Raw genomic sequence first — 11054 nt, forward strand, 5'->3', positions numbered from 1 at the left:
GGGGATTGTAAGGAACTGGTAATGTTTGTCATTTTAAACATAAGTGAGGGAAAGGATAAAGATTTCAACAGTTCATCTGCCTTGTTGCCTTACACAAAGAAAGGTGAATGTCTAAGCTTCTTTCCGTTATAAACATCATAGGAAAAATATTGTTTAGGAATGACCTTAGACTGTTTTTGTGACTGAACAGCAAAAAGAAACTAAATCGCTTAGTACATTTTTTTTTAAATTTTGATTACCTGTATTGGTGGTTTACAGCTCCACTTCCTTTAGCAGCAACCTTTGAATTATCTCATACCAGTCAGTAACTTGATCAGTTATATGAAGACCTTTAAAACTTGTGTAGATGCAGCAATCAAGGCATTCTCGGCACATTTGTCGTACCTAACTGAAGAGCTCGTACGATTAACATTGTTTTTGCTCAAGTTAGAAATGACTTCAAAACATACATGGTATCAAAATTACTGACTGTAAGAAAAAAAGACTCCGAAGCAAGAGGCATGGCTCAAGATATTCCCTTCCAAATACAAGAAACAGAAAGCCAAAAAAAAAGTAGTTTGGTATTTAAAAATGGACAAATGATCTATGTATTTATATGAGTAAAGTAGTTAGTAATTTAATTATAAATTTATATAATTATGATAATTAGTAAAAAAGAAAATAAATCAAATTAGAAAAACTATTATTATTTTTCTTCAGCTTCTCTGAACTGAAGTTTAATAATGTTTTCTTTATTTAATAAAAAGTCCAGGGGCGATCACTTATTGATTGATACAATTAAGAAAAGTGAAGTGACAAAAAGAGATATAATACAAGAAAATTTTTATTCAACTACAGAAATATCTTATTTTTCCAACTTGTTTTTTATAAAATCCACAATATAAAAGTTCTTCTTCATACACGTTTAGAAATTGCAATTGTGCTTGAGGTAAGTGTTAACTAAATTTGCAAAATACAATTGTATTGGTGTTCTACTTACCCAGTTGTAGTACCAACATTCGGTTCTGCTCATTCTGATAATGTTGGGGGAGTTGCATCACCCTAATATACGTCTATATATTTTTGTGGTTATTTTATTTAGGGTGTGTTGTGATGATATTTTATGTTAAGGACTAAGATTTGTGAATGTGTAGGAAAAAGTGATTGAATGGTCGACATTGTTTTATAATGACTGAATGAAGTGTATCATTTTGCAAAGTCAATTTCTATGTCAAACTTTGGAACTAATACAACCCCCCCCTCCCTAGTTAATAAAGTGAAATGACAAAAAAATCTTTGCATTTTGCATCTGAAGAAGCATTAGATACTTCTAAATAGTAGGTATCTATGTTCATAACTTCTTCTTTTTTTTTTCAACATTTCAAGGTGCAAATTTTTGTTGCTATTTTCAGTGAAAGTACATACTATTAGTACCTCTATGGAAAATAAAAGTTTGCAGTTTAAAAAAATGAAAATATTTTGTACTGTCAAGGTCTACTACAAAATGTGTATGTATAGCATCATTTCTTCCTTTCCTACTTGCTACAGTGTCGTTATTTATGTACTTATTAGAGTTTATCATTTCCTGGGAAGTTGTCTTTCAACAGAATCATGTGAACAAAAATTACAGGATCTTGTTAGTAAGTAATAAATACTGTGAAGTATAACTATTTATTTGTATAATAGATGTAGTAAAAAAATTAATTATTTTCCATAGAGATGGCTTTAGTAATGTGGTTCTTGCGTTGCATAAGTGTAATCAGTTTATGCTAAATAGTGTTAGAAATATAAGCTTTCTTTATATAGAAACTTTTTAAACAGTTCTGTGATTGTTTGACTCAGTTTTGTTTGAGGATGCGTCAAATATGGACACCAGAAAAGAGAAAATATGCCAGGTTTTACAGTTTTTCTTCGAACAAGGCGAAAACGCAAGGCAGGAGACTAAAAATAAGAATGGATTTTAAAGTCCTGATACTGTAACAGCCAATTACACACAATTTTGGTTATGTTGATTGTCGTTTACGGTCATTTTGATGTCAAAGATGCGCCCAAAAAGTGTAGTTGAGGGGGTGGGCATCAAGGCTATATTGGTACCAAAAGTGTCAAAAAAAAAAAATTCAAAAGACTCATCCAAAATAATATTGCAACGGATGATATAGATTTATTTCATTGGTGGTGTCAAAAGTGGCTTCTTCAACATAAAAAGGCTCCTTCCACCCAATTTTTTTGATAGCTCTCTGGACTATCTGGGGCCAAATTCCGAGACATGAGCCCTCTTGGATTTGAGGGGATTGGTCTGGTCTGTTTTCTTCAACTTTTTCGCATCCAGTTTTGCCTTTTGACGGAGCTTTTCTTCCTCTCCAATGTTTTGGACTTGCTGATAGAGTAGGCAGTAGTCCTGGAAACAGCTAACTGCTGAATGGAAATTCATCGATCACGTTCAAGAGTATTTTTCTCTACTTATATCTAAGTTAGAGGTTTGTTTTGTTCTGTAACTAATTGTTTATACTTTAAAATCTTGAAATATGAATTAATTTCAATCACTCACCCTTGCCTAATTATGAATTTAATAAGTGTTCAGATTTCAATGTACTACTCGGTATACACATATTTTAAATTTCTCAGTTTTTATCATTATCACTAATAGTAAATAGATTGGTTTCTTTTTTTTTTAAACCTGCGAGGCCTGATATTTTTAGTTCCGTAACTTGATCCGAACCTCCATAAAAAAACTTAAATAGATAGTGATAAAAGAACTAATTTTTGGTGGAGCTTGGAGTTATATAATTGACCCATGAGCTAAAGGTCAACTCGTGCTTCACATATCACCAAAGTCTTAAAATTTTAAGCCAAGTGTTTATTCAAAATACATTTAACATTTAGTTTAATGAATTATATAATTATATTAAATGAAACATATAATATGAAATATTAAAGACAGGATTTCCCGCAAAAACGAGATCCCGGGATCTCTGAGAAAGAAACTTTAATACCTATTTGACAATTAATTTGAGCGAAATGCACGACACGCATTTTAATACATAATTTACTCCCTAACAGATTTATTATTGCAATCAGTCAAATTGATGAATTTGGAAAGTAACTTATAGGTTAATGTCAAAATAAAAAATGTTATTTGCATTTTGTTGAACTTATAAAAAATGACGTATTGTTAGAAAGGAATAGGAAAATCAAGTCTGTATGTCGAGCTTTTTGAACGTTTTCAAGCAGCTGATTCTACTCATTAGGAACCTGAAAAAGGGTTTTATCATAGAATTTTAAATTTTGCAATTCTTAATTGTAAATCCCTTATCGCTAGCCCCCTAACAATCTATCAGCCTATTCGAGAAGATGAGTTGAGAGGTATCATCTTGACAGCTTCTGCCCAGTAAGTCTCCCTCACGATGAATTATTTTAATCAAGATGTGAGTCAGGGAATTTTGCAAGAAAATGAAATCCGGTACCTCTCATTGACTTCATGCAATCAAAGAAATAATTAAAAAATGAGTTCAGAATTTAAAAAAATATTTATCATGACTGTTAATTTGTTTGTTTACGGGTATTTTTTCAAGATTGATTTTAAGAATATTAGTCGAAATTCTACTCCGAAGTAATTATAAACTATCCTGTTTATTTATGTACTTGTAACGCAATGTATCCGGTTTATTTATATATGTATGTTCTTTATAATATATAAGCCAAATTAAGAATGTTAAAAAAAACCATAAAAACGACAAAGGGATTTCAATTGGAAGTTTGGCCATTGTAAGGCTGAAGTAACTTAAAATCTTGAGTTTACACCGATGAACATGAGCAGAAAATGCTAATCAGGAGAATTTTGTGGATATTAACGAAAACGAAACGGAAAATCAATAGAGTATCCCTGACAATTTGAAAAAGTTTTGAAGGAGAGCAGCCTAGGTGTCATTCGTATTCCATTAGATCAGCTACTTGGAGCTGTGACGAAGAGAGAGAGAAATAAACAAGATTAGGTTATTTCAATATTATTTATTAGAGTCTCAGACCAAAATCCAAACTTAGAAGTTAAATATACGAGGTTTTTTCAAAAAGTATGGATACTGTTTAAATTTCGCAGGGAACGTATATTTGCTATGTTATATGTTTTTTATGTTAGATATTCGAAAAATAACATATATTTATTGTTTAAAGTTATGTAATATGGTAACTTTTTTGGAGAGGCATAATGGGTTAGAAGTATTTTGCGTGTTCGGCGATTTTTTGATATATGTCCATTTTCTTTTCTATTTGCACGATTGTCCTTTGGTATCGATATCATAACCCTATACCAATCATTTGTCACCAGTTATGGTCCTTTGAAGCAAATCAGGAATATCGTTGACGTATGTCAATAGCTTATTAGGGATGGTCATATGACGATTCTTTTTGCCAAAATTAAGCAGTTTCAGAACAAACTTATCTGACCCTCATACACAAAACATTGGAAAAAATTTCATGGGAGCAGCCAACCAATATTTTACTACGTTGATACGTTTCATTAGATCAGCTACAATCAGCTGTGACAAGGGAGGAGGAGAGAAGGTAATAAACAAGGATCTTGACAAGAATTACTCCGATGTGGATCTTCAATTCTACTCTGAGTCCATAAAAGACTTATCGTTATAACCCTCCAACTAATCCTATAGGTTATTCTATGTCTTTTATGAGTACACACAAATGTTCAATCGTGTTTTGAATATAATTGAATGCAGTAGAAAAGGAAGTTAACCACTCAGGAATTAAACAATTATGATAACAGCAATTCCTTTAAAAAAACGGGGATTAGTAAATTATTCAACACTTTTTGAAAGTTCTTTGTAATTAAGGATATAATACTTTTTTTTATTTCATATTCAGTTAGTATCGATTTTCAAAAGACAGCTATCAAAATTCCATGACAATCTGTACTTTAGTTTGTGAGTTACTGTGCTAAGTATGACGTCGCTTTTGTTATTTCCAAAACGATTTCCTGTGCTAATTTTACACTCTTTTTTGATGGGAAAAAGTACCTTTCAAGCTAAGGCGATGACTTGAAAAGTGTTATGGGAATTTGCTACATAAAGCAAATAAAAATAATAATAGAACGACGTACCTCAATGGACAACGTACTCGGGAGAAATTATTCTCTTGAGTTCAATGTGCGTAGGTTAGTACCTGGTCGTTCTTAGGGAAGGAAATATAATTTATGAATATGGACTTTGAAGAGTCAAAGAAGACTCTGAGGTCAGATTGAGTAATTGTAATGCAATACTGTTTAATTATACTTAATCAGTGCAACTCCATCATCTGACCAATTAAAGTAACATTTAAAATAAAAGATTTTTAAACCAATTTTGAATGAAATAACACGTGTTTTCTTTGTTAAACCCGGGACTATTCAGCCCGTTTGTCAGTCAAGGTTGCGAAATGAGAAAAGAGCTTACTTTCTCTCTCTCTCTCTCTCTCCTTACCTCGGTCTCCTTCTTTCTTTTTCTCTCTTTTCTTGCACAATAATTGTGTGTACATTTACAAGCGAAATACTTATTCAGTTTTGAAGCTATTATATTAATTTATCATGTGAAGCCTTAAATGATAAAATTATTCATATATATTTCTATAGATATATCTTTCTCTTCTTCATTTGCAATTCGTAAAAAGCTTACATATTTATATAATACTACAAAGCTCAACCCACCGGCTTCGCGTGTCACTCATATGTTTATTTATTAGACTGATCTTATTTGCTAGAGGTTTAGCAGTCGCAAAAATTTGGTATCCCGTTCTAAATCTTAAGGACCCGTTTGAATTCGACGTAAAATTCCTTCAATAGAACTAATCTCTGCTAAATTATGTCAACATAGACCCCTACCAATGATCTCATCAATAATCAATATTTACCGATTTTTATAAGAAAGATTAGTACTTTAAAAAACCTTCATTAAGAATAGTAACAGAATCACTCGGTCAGACAGGAGTTCACAGTACCAGGAAGGACAAAACCTCTATTTTGGCCCAAAGAAGATGTGGAGTATGCCACCAAGGGGCATGATGCTGGCTGGAAACTGGTTTTAAAGGCGTGGGAGACATTAGCTCTCTGGCTGGGCAACCATCTGTCGTTCTTAATATTATAGGGTCTCTCAACAGTCCCTTGTTTCTCATCCGCATCAAAGATCATTCGTTTACTATAGGACTTGAAATCGTTCAGTAATTTTCTTTCTTGGGCAGCCCGGGTGGCCTTTATTTTGTCTGTAAGGATACGTCTTTTGTAGAAATGGTATGTCTTCATTTCAGGACAGGGTTTATGTCCCTGGAGACTGTTGCACGGCTAATTGTTGTCCTAGAAGATGACTTCATGGAACGTTTCAGGCCTACAAGGAATATGGGAGTGCGTTTTTATCACTCCAGGACTTGTGGCCTTTTCTCTTATATGCCTCTCCTTTTCCAGCAGTTGTAAACTCTCCCCTTTAAATATATGAGCATCTTCTTGATGTACGCTGGGCTATGTCCCGCTCAAGTAAATTTGAAGATGGTGGTCCTCAGAAGTATCCTACATTGTAAATACTTGTTTTGAATTAAAAGTTGTGCTACTATGTTAAAGCTAAGGCTCAATCTCTCACTTTAAAATTGAAATAACCGAGTTATATTATTTCCTTGTTGTTCAGGATGTAGTTAAAGAGGGTCCAGATTTATCTGAACAACCCTGTACTATATTATCATTGCAACTGATCCCCTATAGAGGACCCTTTAAAATTTGAGACGGTTTCAAGGACAATTATTAGGGATGGGAATGGACAGAACGAGAGGGGATTGATTTGAAGTCCCACATTAAGGACCGATAGTAGTCCTCTGTCATGGTATTCCAGTCTTGCCTTACAGTGGCTTTGAGGGACTGGGTGTTTTTATGACGGACACTGCAGTTCTTTCCCTCGACTGCACCTTTTGAGTGCATGTCAAGGGGTTGACATTTGGGCTGTAGGGCGTTGACATTTGAGCTGTAGGGGGTTGACATTTGGGCTGTAGGGGGTCAAAAGTGTCAAAAAGTTTTCAAAAGAACTCATTCAAAAGAGTCTTTCAAAGGAGGAGATGGTTTTTTTCATTGCAGTTGTCAAAAGTGGCCTCTCTACGCTCAGGAGGTTCCTTCCACCCGCTTTTTTTATAGCTCTCTGGAGAGTCTAGTCAAAAACTCTGCAATCTCTTGTATGCACCCTCTTGGATTTGATTGAATTTTAATGGGCTGTTTTCTTTACCTCCTCTGGATCCAGTTAGGCCTTTGGTACTGGAGACTCCCAATTACTTGGACTGCGCGAATGGAAATTCGTCGATCACGTTCAAGTATAATTTTCTCGACTTGTACTTAAGCTATAGAGCTCAGATTTGTTTATTTTTGTAACTGAGCCCTTATGTTTTGATATAAGGAACTATGAATAATTTCTATCATGCAACCTTCATTAATTATTGAATAAGTAAGTGTTGAGATTTCAATGGGCCACCCAGTATATATATATATCGATGCCTTTTATACGCATTGGCTGCCGTATTTCTCTCGACTTAATTACTTAAACCTTATCAAGTCTGATACCAATTATCCTTTTCTGTTGGAAAGTGCAATGTCAGTCAAAACTAGGACCATTAAGCGGAAATTCCTGTCTTTTATCATTAACTTTCTTCTATTTTAAAAGAAAAATAATAATCAAATGGTCTATTATTTACCAAAAAAAAAATAGACAAGATTCAATCTTTTCTTTAAAAAAAAATATTAAAAAAAATTAAACTCAAGGTTAGATCGTTAGAGAGTGTAAGGAAAACTGTAAAGCTCAGTACAGTTGGAGCAATCTGAAATTGATTGCATATATATATTATATTGTTGAAAGGTATTATATCATCTTAAAATAATTTTGCCATTTTTTCCACTTTGTCACTTTTCTTCTTTTTTTTCCCCTTTCAATTTTTCCTTGTCATTTTTTTTAATATTAAGTAATCAACTATAAATAATATTAATTAATATAATTATCGTATTTTTACTGTCCTAAAAAAAGTTATTTTTGTTTACTTTTGACCTAATATATTTACATTTTTGAATTTATGTAAATGATACTCTTAAAGCAAGAAATAAATAAAAAACCTACTAAACTGTTTACGAGGGCTAAGGACAAAAAAATCACCTGAAGGAATTAAGAAAATGTAACCCATAAATTAAATGTAAAAAGAAGTTGTGTCAGGATTTGACCTACTTCAGCGACTTTAAAATAGAAAGAATATTATTTACACATACTTAAGTAAGTATGTAAAATGTAGTTTTAAATTAGTCACTTCGTACAAGGAGTAAATGATTTCATATAATAATCATAATTACTATCAATCTGTTATTACTATCTACTATCTGTACACCAACTTTTGTTTGGTATTGGCTGGCCTTATTGGAAGAATATTAAAAATAGTACAAAAATTTTATTTTAGAACTTCAAAGTATAGGGTTGTTTTTTTTTAAATTTATTTTTAATAATAGTATTTAATAGTAGAGAAATCAGACGTGCGAGGCTGCAGGAACCACTTCAATCCGTGCTGCCTACAATATCAAGAAGTGAATTACAGCCCCATATATCCAAAAATAACCTAAATTTCTGCAGAAACAACATAGTTGACCTCTGGCCTGCATCCTTGTAGCCCTCCTCCAGCTCTAACCTCAACTTCTTGAATTTGCAGTTGGGGTGTTTTGGAGAAGAACGTCTGCTGTACCTCTCATCCAAATTTGGATTCGCTCTGAGCTTCCATCATGATAGTTATGGAGACAGTATTCATCGTCAAGACTGGCAATCTGTTATTTGTCACATCGAGGGAGTTATTGTTAGTAAAGGAGGACATTTGAATAAAAAATATAGCTAAATATGGTATTTAAACATATAACAAATTGTTTTTTGAGTTATCTTTTTTTTGTATTCCATAAAAATCACGTTTTTCGTAATTATGTCACACCATAAGTTTGGGCTTTCACTCTGTAAAACAGGGTGGTTTTTGTAAAAATAAAACTCAATTTAAAAATAAATAAAACTCAAAAACATTTTTACTGAAATAAAAAATTAATAATAATAATAATTAAAGTTTAACCTTAAATTTTACAAATTTCCAAATATTTACTTTTTCCCCTATAAAAGTGCATAAGTATGTCCATATTTAGGGAATCAAAATGTGGACACCCTAGTTATATATAATTGTAAATTCTCAAAAAGTGGGGATACATAGCTCCCCTATAGCGAAGCACCTGCTGACGAATGTAATACGGATACTATAGTGGTACTGCCACATTTGAAACGGTACTATAATAAATTGTTACTATAAGTGATACTGTAAGAGCCACTACGTCATAAAAAATTGAACCACCGATGACATAATCCTCCCTCCTGACACCCAAACTAAATTTTACTCTATAAAAATAGCAAAAATGATAATTGTCTTTCATAAATAAAAAATAAGCCTCAAATCTATGGGCTGGCCCTCACCTCAAACAAAAATCCTTGGGGACGCTCCTGTGAGTATATATGGATTACCCTTTATGAAATCTTTGTTACATATTAATTGTCAAAAGTATCAAAACGCACTCAAACACCAATACCTATTTTGCGTAACGAAACCGATTTGTAAATACTGGTATCATGGCAACACAACTAGTTTTGGTTCTAGGCTCAATTATACAGAATCAACTAAAGAGACTATATGGAAAAGTGGTGTTATATATATATCAATTAAGAAAGTTTTTTCTTATCTCTAATTCTTATTTATCTAAAATTCTGTACATGTGTTAATTTCATATTTTGGGCAGTTCATTTTTACACTTCTTTTAACCAAGATTAATCAAATGTGATTTAATATAAGTCAACGTTTCGGACAGGGTTATGTATTTTTCTTTTGAATAAACCAAAAACATAAACTATTAATTAAAACCAAAATTCATAGTCTCTGAATCATAATTATGCTCTTAAAAATTATGATTTTAAAACAAAAATACATAACCCTAGTCAGCTACGAAGAGTGATTATATTCTATATTTTTTGATCGAGGTTACGTGAATTCTGAACATAATTCATATGCATAGTTTTTGTTTACTTTTTATTCCATTCATATTTCACACAAAGTATTTATAACTTATAAATTTACTATTTATAAATTATATTTGTCAGTAAATTTTCCACAAATTGTATATTAATGTGATCCGAAAACTGTTTAAATTTTCCCCGGAGCAAGGGAAGCAACAGTTAAAAAGTCGAAATAATTTATTTTAAAGAACAAGGAACTATTGTTGTGTCGGTCCTTATAACGGACTGCAGCCCCGTTCAGTTAAGCCACGGTCCAGTTCAGTTTAGCCCTGCATATCAGTCCTAGAAACTTATAAAGTTCTGTTCTTAAAGACATCCCAGAACTTTATTTCTTCATTTTTTTAGTCAGTTTTAGTACTGATATTCCGGAGGACTGACAGTATTTAGAGCCAGTCCTAAATAAGGACTAACACACCACTATAGAGTAACTTCATTTTTCAATGTATTGAATAATTATTAACTTTACTGCATTATAGTAGATTAATATATAATAAAATATATCTTATGTAATTCTTATTAGTATTATATAGATTCTCAAAATCCCCTTGAGAGCTCTGTTTTGAATCAGAGACATGCTTGATGGAAATTGTAGCTATTTAATATTAGAAAAAAGAAATATGAGGAAAAGTGCAATATTTGTTGCAAAAAAAACATATTATTGTACAAAGCATTACAATATCTTAAATTTATCTTCAATGACTAGACTTTGAACTTTAAAATACTCATATTAAATGAAAGCAAGATTCAAATAATAGAAATTAAGACAAAACCAATGAAAAACTGATTGTATAATTTATTTATTTTTAAATTTCGCAAAAAAAAAAAATCACTTAAAGTACTCATTCAAAAACAGTTTTTATTTATATTTCGAAGAAAAGTCGACAATCAATATTATTCATTATTTTTACAACAATTTTCACCGGCATTGCTCGAAGATATTGCACGTCTTCATACAGACCGACAAATAAGCTTTGCTTTCCTTAATAT

General features: G+C 32.1%; 1 long non-coding RNA gene across 1 annotated transcript; it reads left to right on the forward strand.

Moving 5' to 3' along the window:
- Positions 1-1506: 1506 nt before the first annotated feature.
- Positions 1507-2522, forward strand: LOC121113952 (uncharacterized). The gene is made up of 2 exons (XR_005863173.2): positions 1507-1619; positions 1697-2522. It is a non-coding gene; the product is annotated as an uncharacterized lncRNA (long non-coding RNA).
- The last annotated feature ends 8532 nt before the right edge of the window (positions 2523-11054 follow it).

Source organism: Lepeophtheirus salmonis, chromosome 3 (genome assembly GCF_016086655.4).
Source record: "Lepeophtheirus salmonis chromosome 3, UVic_Lsal_1.4, whole genome shotgun sequence".
In the NCBI taxonomy this organism is placed as follows: Eukaryota; Metazoa; Arthropoda; class Copepoda; order Siphonostomatoida; family Caligidae; genus Lepeophtheirus; species Lepeophtheirus salmonis.